Here is a 10,230-nt window from a genome sequence, read left to right as displayed (position 1 = left end):
GAAAAAGGGCAAGAAACTTTCGCAAGTTTCCGTCGCAGCTGATACCAACTAATTATCTGAAAAGGTTTTTAAAATCGAAGGACGGGGCCAAATTGAAAGGACAGTGCGAGAGGAGGTTTCAAGGAAAAGAACGCATCATGAAGCCATAAATTTTTTTCATTATTTCAGCGACAAGGATGCGGGCAACTGTGAATTTCACGGAATAAATGTTGCAGAAATGCGAATATTTAAAGGGACCTGTGCAGATTGAGAAGTGGTTTCATACGTTAATGTGGTGGTCAGTTTATAATGAGGAACCAAAATATTAAAGATAGGTTTCGTTAAAAGAATAAATAAAATCTTGTTGAAAGAACATTGAAATACTTTTTTTTTCACCTTTTAGTTACTAGAAAACCCACTTTAAACCTTGACCTTTCTTTAAAAATATTCCTCTTTATTACCCAGCCAGAGTGAGCAGGCAAGCAGTTTATTTACCTCGATATTTTAGCACTTCGACACACAGTATTTATGGCCGAGTGGCGTGGTCAAATATTTTTCCACGCACTCGACTCACGCACGGACAGAGGGACACCGAATATGGGTATGGGGGGACCGGGATGTGGCTCTGAATGTGGCAAGAGAGGCTTTTGTTTGCATATTTTTTGGCATAGCACTTAACGCCATGGGAGAAACGCAGAGCCGACCACAATACCCAGGTTCAACAGATCTCGCCCTTGCATCTCCCTCGCCGACTGGCTGGGAAGGCTTATCCCTGGCTTCCTGGTCAGTTCGGTTGGCACTTTATGTACTTGCATTTTCCCATTTCCACATTTAAAACGCGGCATTTCCCTCGCAGTTGTTGCTTTTTCCATTTTTTGCAGTGTTCTTGTGTATGTTTATGCTATTGTTTTTCCCATTTCCATCGTGACGATGACGGGGCTCAGGTAGCGTTAACACTTGTTTAAAAATTTGTTATTGGATTTCTTTTGTTCCCATTGTTTATTTATTGTGGCAGTCGGCGGAATGCAGAGTGACAAAAGGGAGAGCTGAGGGAGGGGCCTGACAAGTTGGCCTCATGTAGGTCACGATTCCCTCTTCTGTCGCTCATCCATTTCCTCTGGCTGTCTCTGCTTTCACCCCCTGACCCGGCCATTCGGTGGCCCGGCCTTTTGTCACTTTGCATTGGCTTTATCGGATTGTACGTTATATTTCGGGCAAATTGAATATAATTGCGTTTAAGCTGAAAGCGCATTAACCAAATTGAATATCATTGCCTCATTGGGGTATCAATTTCAACATCCACTGGCATATGTAAGCGGCTGAATCTGGCCAGCAAAAGAGCCACTCTGATTGGAGGTGTTCGACTCGAAAAGCTGAGGGGATTACCTCAAAATGGTCACATACTGGGAATCAACAAGCTGCGCCCTCGAATATATGCTATTTTAAACTTGTTTATTTCCTTCAGGAAATGTTCCTATCCGTTGTCGTATTATAATTCACCTTTCTGATATTTGGGTAATTAACTTAACGACATGTTTGTTTTGCTCGTTTCATAATTGAAACGACGAAACTTGTTACTTTGCTGCTTTTGGCCATCCACTCACATGTGGACTAGCAACAAGAATCTTGTTTGCCTTGGCCAACAAGTAAATTAAGTTAATTAGAAGCAAATGAAATATGCGAAAAGTTTGCATTCAAATGCTGTAATGCTGTAAGTGGGCCAAGTTGAGCGTTTCCATGCTCGGGTCAGGTCCTGGCTCGTGTTGCTGGGACATTATATTTTGGGGCATTAAATATTTTGGGGAAGGTTGGAGGACGAGGGTGGAGTCACGTTTTACACTTCAACAACATTTCCGCCTGTTAAATTTTGTGGCCATTACAATTGCGTAAAATCGTTTTGCTGTTGCTTAAATTAAAGGCTAGCCGGTGTCCCCGGTTTGTCTGGCCTCTCCTGGTCTGTTCTGGTCTGGTCTGGGCTATGTTCTGGTTTTGGTCAGGTCCTGCTCTGTGTCCCAGACTACAACAATAACAGGAACAACCAACAGCTGCGCGTAATTTTAATGAGAATATTCATTCGTGTCCACAATGGAGGCAGGGCGGCGGTTGAAAGATTGGCGGAACACTTTCACCGGCAGCACTTAATGTAATGTAATTTGATGCTCTCGGTTAATTATTCAGGAAGTTTCCAGCGCCGCTCCAAATGCTTTATATCAGTTAAAAACACGCTTTGATGTCGCGATTTGCCAAGAAGTTTAGTTGGCCAAACTTGTTTAGGCCAATTTTAGACAGCCTTGGTTGTTGTGTGCTAACTAATTAACGCTCGTGGGAGCGCGCATTAAATTGAATTATATTATGAAGTGCGCTAAATGCTTTGAACGAGTGTGGGGATAAATTCCCCGCTTTACTTTACTTTTTCGCTGATTTTTCTGCGACACCAAAGACCCCTGAGACTGAGACATTCCGCATTAAAAATTAAGCTAATTTCTGGCACGCCCTCTTCGCAGCCATTACGGAAATGTCACGACCAAATTCGGACTACTTTGATATTGCTTGTGAATTTGATCTCCGAAAATAATTTGATTTTTTCTGTCGAGTGGGAACATTTCCTATTTTTATTCGCTCTTTGAGAAGCACTTTTTTGATGCTGTAAATCAATAAATTTGTAATGAGATGAGCTTTGCTTTGAAGGTCAAAGTAGTCTTATTTTGTCTTTATCTGTTACGAGTCTACAGGAATTTTCAAGTAATTTATTGACGCATTCTCTCTGGAAATAGTTCAAATTGAAGGCATACCTTTAAAATAGCTGAGTAATGATTATTACAATCAAAATTATTGTGTCCGAGGAACTTGTAAAGGCATCCTTGTGTCCGTGAAACTTGTAAAGGCATGCTTATTATCCTAGTCAGTTTAAATTCCCGAAGCGAACAATGAGGGAATATGCCAACAAAGAGCATCCTTTGTTCTGGCATAATTTCAGTTCTGGCTGGGAATAAATGGCAGGTGCGTAGCGATACAGAAAAAAAAACAAGGATGCTGCATTAACCAAAAAACCATTTAGAAATGGCTGCCACGCCCATGCCTGCTGCAAAATTAAAAGCAAATTTCCGACACTCGAGCCGGGCCTCCGCCCGTCTATCTCTTTCGCACCAGGCTGAGGCTATCCCGCTCCTCCTGTTTTATGAGCCGGCTTTAAAATCACGTTAATGATATTTACAGCGGCGGCTGTGCGAGGCGAGTGTTGAGCTCCAAAGTGGAACGGCAGACTTCGCTTCGGCCTTTGACCAGAGATGCTTCCGTTCTTGTCACGCCCACACAGCCCACATCGCCCCCGTCGACCCTGGTGTTAACTGTGTGAATTTCCTGGCGTCGGGGCAGAGCAAGTCATTTGCATAACAAAGTCCAGTGGCCACTCCTAACAACCCCACAAAGTATGCCCCCTCGCAGTACATTCCCCGACGAACGCACACACAACAGGAGCTGGTATTTACAACATTTAAATTAGACATTAAATTTGAAAGATGGGCTGCCAAGGAACTTTGGCCATTTCTCTCTCAGGTGTTTGCTTCTTCATTTAACTTTGCATTCCCCGCTTTTGTATGTATTTTTCTGCCAAATTTATTTAAGCTGCAGATAATTTTTGGTCGACTCTCGGCGAGCCAGGCTCTTGATTTACTTATTTACTTTGCTTTTATGGCACTTAAATGACATTTTGTCGCTGTTCGTCCTTTGTAGCTCTCTGCTGTGTGTAATTTGGCGTGTTTTTGAGTGTTCTTCTTGGGTTGGAGATTGAGGCGATAAGCTTAATTCGCTTTCTTTACTTTCTCCACAGATGTGGACCGTAGAGTCCATAGATTAACTTATTGGCAATTACAAAGAAGATAGCAACTGAGCTAGTCAGCAACTTCGGCCATCGCCAATATATTTTGCCCGAGTTTTAGTTTAGTGCCGACATAATTCAGGGCAATTTATGGGCATTGATTTGAAATTGAGATCTCTAAGGAAGCTCTTTAAAAAGTATGTTACATTGGGTATTCATTGGATTCCTCAGGATCTTCGGATTAAAGCTCAAAAGTGTTACTAAGCACTATGTAATTTTATTTAGTCAGACCTGCTGCAGATCATATACAAAATATGCCCACTTATGGCCATTAAGACTAAAAGCATAACAAAATACAAGGGAAGAAAGCGCAAATTAATTCTCATACAAAAAGTTTATCGCTTCTGTCTGTTCCTGGGGAAGGACTCCGCCTGGAGAGACAGTGGGGCCGTGGAAGGGGACTAGAGGGACCGAAGAGCACTAAGGAAATCAGCACATTTGGTTTTAACGACTATGTTCCCCGGAATTTTTTTCCCTCCCAACAACAAAGAATATGCTTCTGGCTTGGCATATCTTTGCCTTTCGTGTTTTTTCTGTGGAATATTTTTTTATTTTGTGTCCAACCAGCTCGTTATTGTTGCTTTTTAATGTGCATTCCCTGTCGCCGGGCCTGGCTTTGGTGGTTTGGGTGGCTGGGTGGTGCTATTTTGAACATTTCAGCATTACAAAACGTCACACTACGAGACGCCATCACATTGTTGTCTTCCTTTTGCCTTTGTCGCTTATGAAAACTCGCAGATCGCGGGTATGTTGACATTTTTGAATATTTCGGCACCAGACGGGAATAAAAAATAAACAGATTTCTGGCTGGGATTTGGGGCGGGTACAATCAAGTCATGAAATATTCTGACGTAATAATTCTAGATTTCATTTCGTATGCGTATCCATTCGCATTCATAAGGCAATCAATCTTCGGCTTGCCTTAGCTTCAATGCCATTTTTCCTTTTTTCCTACGAGGCTCTCTGGCGGAGTCCTGTGAATTCGAGCAGCTGAACAGCTCTTGAAATATGCAGACAGATGAGGCAGCAACAGCCATCGCCGCAAAAGTGGCAAACCCGGCAACAGCGGATGATGGCAAACTGTTATTATGCAAACAAATTACATGGCGGATAATTCACTGAGGGAAAATTCCGCGAAATACATTCGCATTTAAAGCGGTTCGGTGGAAGTACTCGAGAGGTTCCAATTCTAGGAAATTCTCCATCCTTCGATGTTGAGTGCCGAGTTTCTCGCAGTGTCTTTCCACTAGATCTGCAGGATGTTTTCTTTATTTTTCCTATGCGTACATGTGCAGTTATTATTTGGCAATTTCAGGGGAAGCTTCGACGCGTTTATTGCCCAATGTAATTAAAATATCCAATTAGTGCCCAGCGAGATCTGCATATATGTGCAGGGCCGCCGGCCTTGCCAGGAGTTCTCCAGTTGTCCGGTTGGCCACATAACTAATGACCGAAAGGACAAGCGGCCAGCAACATAAATTCCCTTTTGGGTAAAATTAATAAAAATGATTGCACTCGGCTGCCCGTCGGCCCGTCCTTTCGTCTGTCCGTCGGCTGCCTGTCCTCCGTACAGCTCCGTACAATGAATGAATGGCGCATGCCAGCTGTTGGCCAAACATGCTTTTGATTGCCAACAACAAGAGCCGAATGGCAGCACAGGACAGCCCCCCAGAACTACAAACCAACATTGTTGTAAGCCTGAGCTGGGCCCAAAACAAAACATCAGGCACATCGGGATAGGAAGCCAGTGGGAACGGAGAAACAGGAGAAAAAACGCAACCCGTCTTTCATCAGCGCGTGCATAACAAGCAGCCCAAAGCAGGCTCAAACTAAAGCTGGACTGTCGTGGAATGGTCCCAAACCGAGGACCAGGAGCGGCGATGTCATGTCGCTCACTTGGGCCACATGGTGGGGGATGAGACACTGCATCCGTGGGCCCGGGAAACCATTTCCGATGTCCTTGGTGACGCTGTCCTTGTGTCATGCCACTGCAAAATGACGAACAGTTCGCGAAATTCATTTCAAGCTCAAAGATAAAGGGGAGCCGAAATCAAAGTCAGTTCGGGATGGAAAAGACAACATGATACGCTACGAACGAAGACGGAAACATTAATATTACTGATGTGGACAATTTAAAATGTTTAATGGAAGCCTCTCATGTGCGTCATTCTCTTTGCAAACGGGATCCCGCGCCAGTCATCCTGTCAGATGGTGAGTGGCTGCTGGAAGCTCCTTGTAATCCCCCAGAACCCTCAACAATTGCCGCGGAACACGCTGAAAAACACATTACTCCCAATCCCTATTCCGCCACAAAGCAGCCACATCGCTTATAAGCACTTCACATCTAATCAATTATGCCATCTGCACATAACATTGGGGCTCCCGGAAAAGCACATTGGCCAATGGCCACATAATATTTAAATATGCATGAAGGCTTTAAAGTACCGCCAAGACCTCGGATTGAGCGTGGCTCTAAAAAGAGAGAGATAACGTATAGCCGGGCCCCAAATGAAATTGTAAAGGATAGCGGCGACCAACGTGAACCAAACAAATAAACAGGACCAAAAAAACAAAAGCGAAAGCATTAGACCGGGCCAAAAGTACAGCGCTGGCAGCTGGAGGAGCACAAACAGAGACAGAAGACTCCAGGTCCAGCTGGAGTGGAATCAGGATACGAATCTGAATCAGAGCCCTGGCTACCGAAGAGTAACAGGAGCGAGGTTGCATGGCTGTTGGTGTGCTAATTCCGTTAGCAATTTCACTCGCCAGGCGGGGAAACAAAACATGGAAACAGGAATCAAAGAAAATGGCGGAAAATCGGTGAAGGAATGCGGCTTCAGAATGCTCTTATCATACTCATATAACCCTAGTATTGGTATTAAAAGAATTTGAATAATTTTTCATATATGATGTACCCCAGTATAACCTTTTCATTAACTAAGTTTCAAGCCCCACAACATTGTTAAAAGTTCAAACCTTTTTTTATTATCCTGCGATTCATAGTCGGCTCTTCAAGAACTAGGAAAGTTAACTTTTCAAAGTGTTAAAATTAAGTGTATTTAGGAAAAAATGCACGCACATGGGTACACATCCAGATGTCTGAGGATAGAGAAACAAACAAATCTTGGGCTTCCATGAAAAACGAGGCGAAACTGCTTAACGGCTGCCGTTTTCCACTGCCATTCGTTGGCAGCGAAAAAAACGGAGAAAACAGCAAGAAAGCAGGAAAAAATGGCGAGTGAAATGGCCAAGCAAATGGCGTTAGTGTGAGTGTGCGGGTCCAGGCCACATTGCAACAGATTAACGTGCTTTACTTGGCTTAAACATTAGCAAACAAGGGCCATGATACAGGGAGCGGAGGGCTGGGAAGACTTCGCTTCAAAAGTGGACGCCGCACAAAAGCCATTTTAATTGCATTGAGGGCACACATGTGGAGACCCCTCTCTCCTTTGACATCAAGAACAAATTTAAAATAAAAGAAACCACGCACTCGCCTGTTTGCTTAATTTCCCTTTTTCCGGGTGCCTGTTTCTTGTATTTATTTACATTAATTGGATTTCAGTGTGTAACCAGCAGATACATTCGGTATAAATTGGTTATATGAGCTGGAGCCAACGCTCCTTCAAAGGCTCAAAGGAACGCTCAAAGCACTTGAAGCCAAGGAGGAGATCGGCTTTGCAAATAGCAGTTGCCAAAATTACAGTCAACAAAAATATTGGATGGCTACATTATGGTACTCTCTATACTCCCAAAGATTTATTATAGTAGGCAAAGACAAGGAACTTGTCCATTAATATTTAAAGAAATAATTAAAAGTACTTGCAACACTTGTTCTATATCTTCATGTGTTTATACACGTTTAAATATTTACTTCACCACATTTTATAAATTGGATTTTAATTTAAAAACTTTTTTTTGAGGAGTTGAATAATTCATTTTAAATAAATACATAGTCGCCCATTTATGATTATTAAAATAATAATTTAATAAAGGCATTTCATTCAAAGACTATATAAATGAACAAAATCACCGAGAGAAGAGGAAGAGCTTTCCCTAATCCTAAATATTAAAATTTGTAGGACTATCACCTTAATCCCATTTTAAAATCAATATCATGTAGCCAAGCAACCCAATGACGAGATTACAGCTAACGGCCTCAAATAATTAAGCGGCCCCTCTCGGCCCGGCTAAATCACTGAGCAGTTACGGCCTAAGGCGAACAGATGATGTGGCCCTGCCAACCAGGCCGTGTGTGTGTGTCCTGTTAAAAGGATGTGTAGGACTTGGCCTAAGTACGGAGAAGCCACAGCCAACTGCAGCAGCGACACTAACAAATGAACCCTGTTCGAGGGCATGACAATGGAAAGTGCAGAGGGAAATGGGAAAGCTGAGGCTGAGAGTGGGGAGCTGGAAGCTTGGGGATCAAGCATATTGAGCGTAAAACCCCAGATTTAAAGGTACATGCACAGAGATGATACTACTTAGACACATGTCTTTCGCCCCCTTTTCCCGCACAATTTATGGCTGCAAAAGGCGAAGCAAACGAAGTATCATCAAAACTGGCCATCGCAAGCCCATGGTCTCCATCCATCATCTTGGCAGCTTTTGCATACACCGACCAAGCCGAGGCCTGCGGAAGGAGCCAAGAGGATGCAGGATAAAGGGTGAAGCGAGAAGGCGCTTCTGAAGAAGGAAGGAGAAGCTATTTCATTGTGCCAAGTGGCTGTTTATGATGTTGTTGTTGGCCGGAAGTTATCAGTTGCCCCGGCTCAGGCTCCAGAGCCATAAGACTTAGTCTTATGGAGGAGCCAAGCCAAGACCAGGACCAAAAGTCAGCCCTGGGTGTTGCCCCAAAATGTTGTTAGTTTGTCATTTTGTTGCCACACTCTTTGCAATTTCATTGCAGGCTTGTTGGTTGTCTCTTCTCTGAATAAAGGTACATTAACTTGGCCAAAATGCTTTACCAAAAATTTAAAAAAATATATAATTAAAATACAACACATCTCATGAATTTAAAATAATAATATGAAAGTTGCTTCAAGTTCAGACCCATTACGCTGTTAAGGCCATTAAAAGTTCGCCGTACTTCCTTGCATTTTTTATTTTGTTACTTCAGGCCACCCTCAGGGCTTAGCCAACAAATGGTTTTCTTAAATTGTTTACCATTTTCCCTTGGCCAGTTCAGTGGTTGTTGATGTTGCTGGGTGTCTTCAGTGGCTGTTGAAAGCTTCCTTAAATAAATTTTTTGTAGTTTACAGTTTCCGCATTTTGGAGAGCAGGCGGCAGTGGCTTCGGTCTCAACCTCAACCTGCTAGTAAAAAAGAGAAGCATCCGGCTGTTGTCCTGCCCAAAGCCAATCAACAGAGGCTTCGGCTAGGATTCGCCTATTCGGGCACCAAATGCCAAACTCCCAAAAGACCCTGCAAGTCCACACGCCCGGGCGCAGCTGTGTTATCCCTCCCAGGACGCTCTCGTTCGCTTTAACAATGTTAATAATCTTATTTTGTGCCTCAATGGAGTTTTTCCTCCGCCTTTGGCCAGCCCTTTGTTCGCCGGCGAGGGCAAAAAAGTGCAACAAGAGCAAAATGTATGCATGGCATTTTATTGCATACCTTAAATGCAATTTTTGCAGCACAATTTTTGGCGCTGCTTTTTGGGAAACTTGCTCCCTCTTGGTGGCCCCGGCCACTGATTTTTGCGCCTGATGCCTGTTCTGGGTTGGCCAATTTTTTTCCAGCCTCTGCCACTCTTGGCCCGAACGGCAGCCTTTGCCATTTTTATCATTCCACGCAAAGTTGCAGCAACATTTGTCCTTTGCGTGGCCGTATCTCCCCGGGTGCAGGGGCTTTGAGCCTTTTGCAATGTCATTTGGCCACTTTTTTCCGCTGGCAGCTGCCAGCAAGCAGTTAACTGAAATCGCTTTAAATGATTTCTTGTTTACATTTGGGGTTTCTCTTTTTTTTTTGGTGGTAGAAGTGGGTGATGGTAATAGTGGTATTAAAGTATCAGTTTGTACACAGCAAGAAAACTTCTAGACCTCAGACTCATGCCAGCCTATGAAATAATAACATTTCCTTTCATTTCAGGCCGTATAACTAACCTAATCAAATCAAGCGGAATTATACCAGTGAGCACAAGCTCAACTCTGGGAAGAGGCACATCCCTGCATCCCCGAAAAAGTCCCTTTACCAGATGATGAAAGCATAATAGATGAAAGCGGCCAAGGAAAACGGAAAAGGAAAGCGGATGGTGGGTGGCGCCACAGCACAGGAGGTGCCCCCGGAGGCGGGGCCAGAGAAGATGTATGCCGGAAAAAATTATACACGAGAAGTAACAAAACACAAACAGATTACCAGCTTGGAGCGGAACTAAAG

Source organism: Drosophila bipectinata, chromosome 2L (assembly GCF_030179905.1).
Source record: "Drosophila bipectinata strain 14024-0381.07 chromosome 2L, DbipHiC1v2, whole genome shotgun sequence".
Taxonomy (NCBI): Eukaryota; Metazoa; Arthropoda; class Insecta; order Diptera; family Drosophilidae; genus Drosophila; species Drosophila bipectinata.
The sequence above is the reverse complement of the archived record's forward strand: the minus strand, read 5'-3'. Positions refer to the sequence as shown.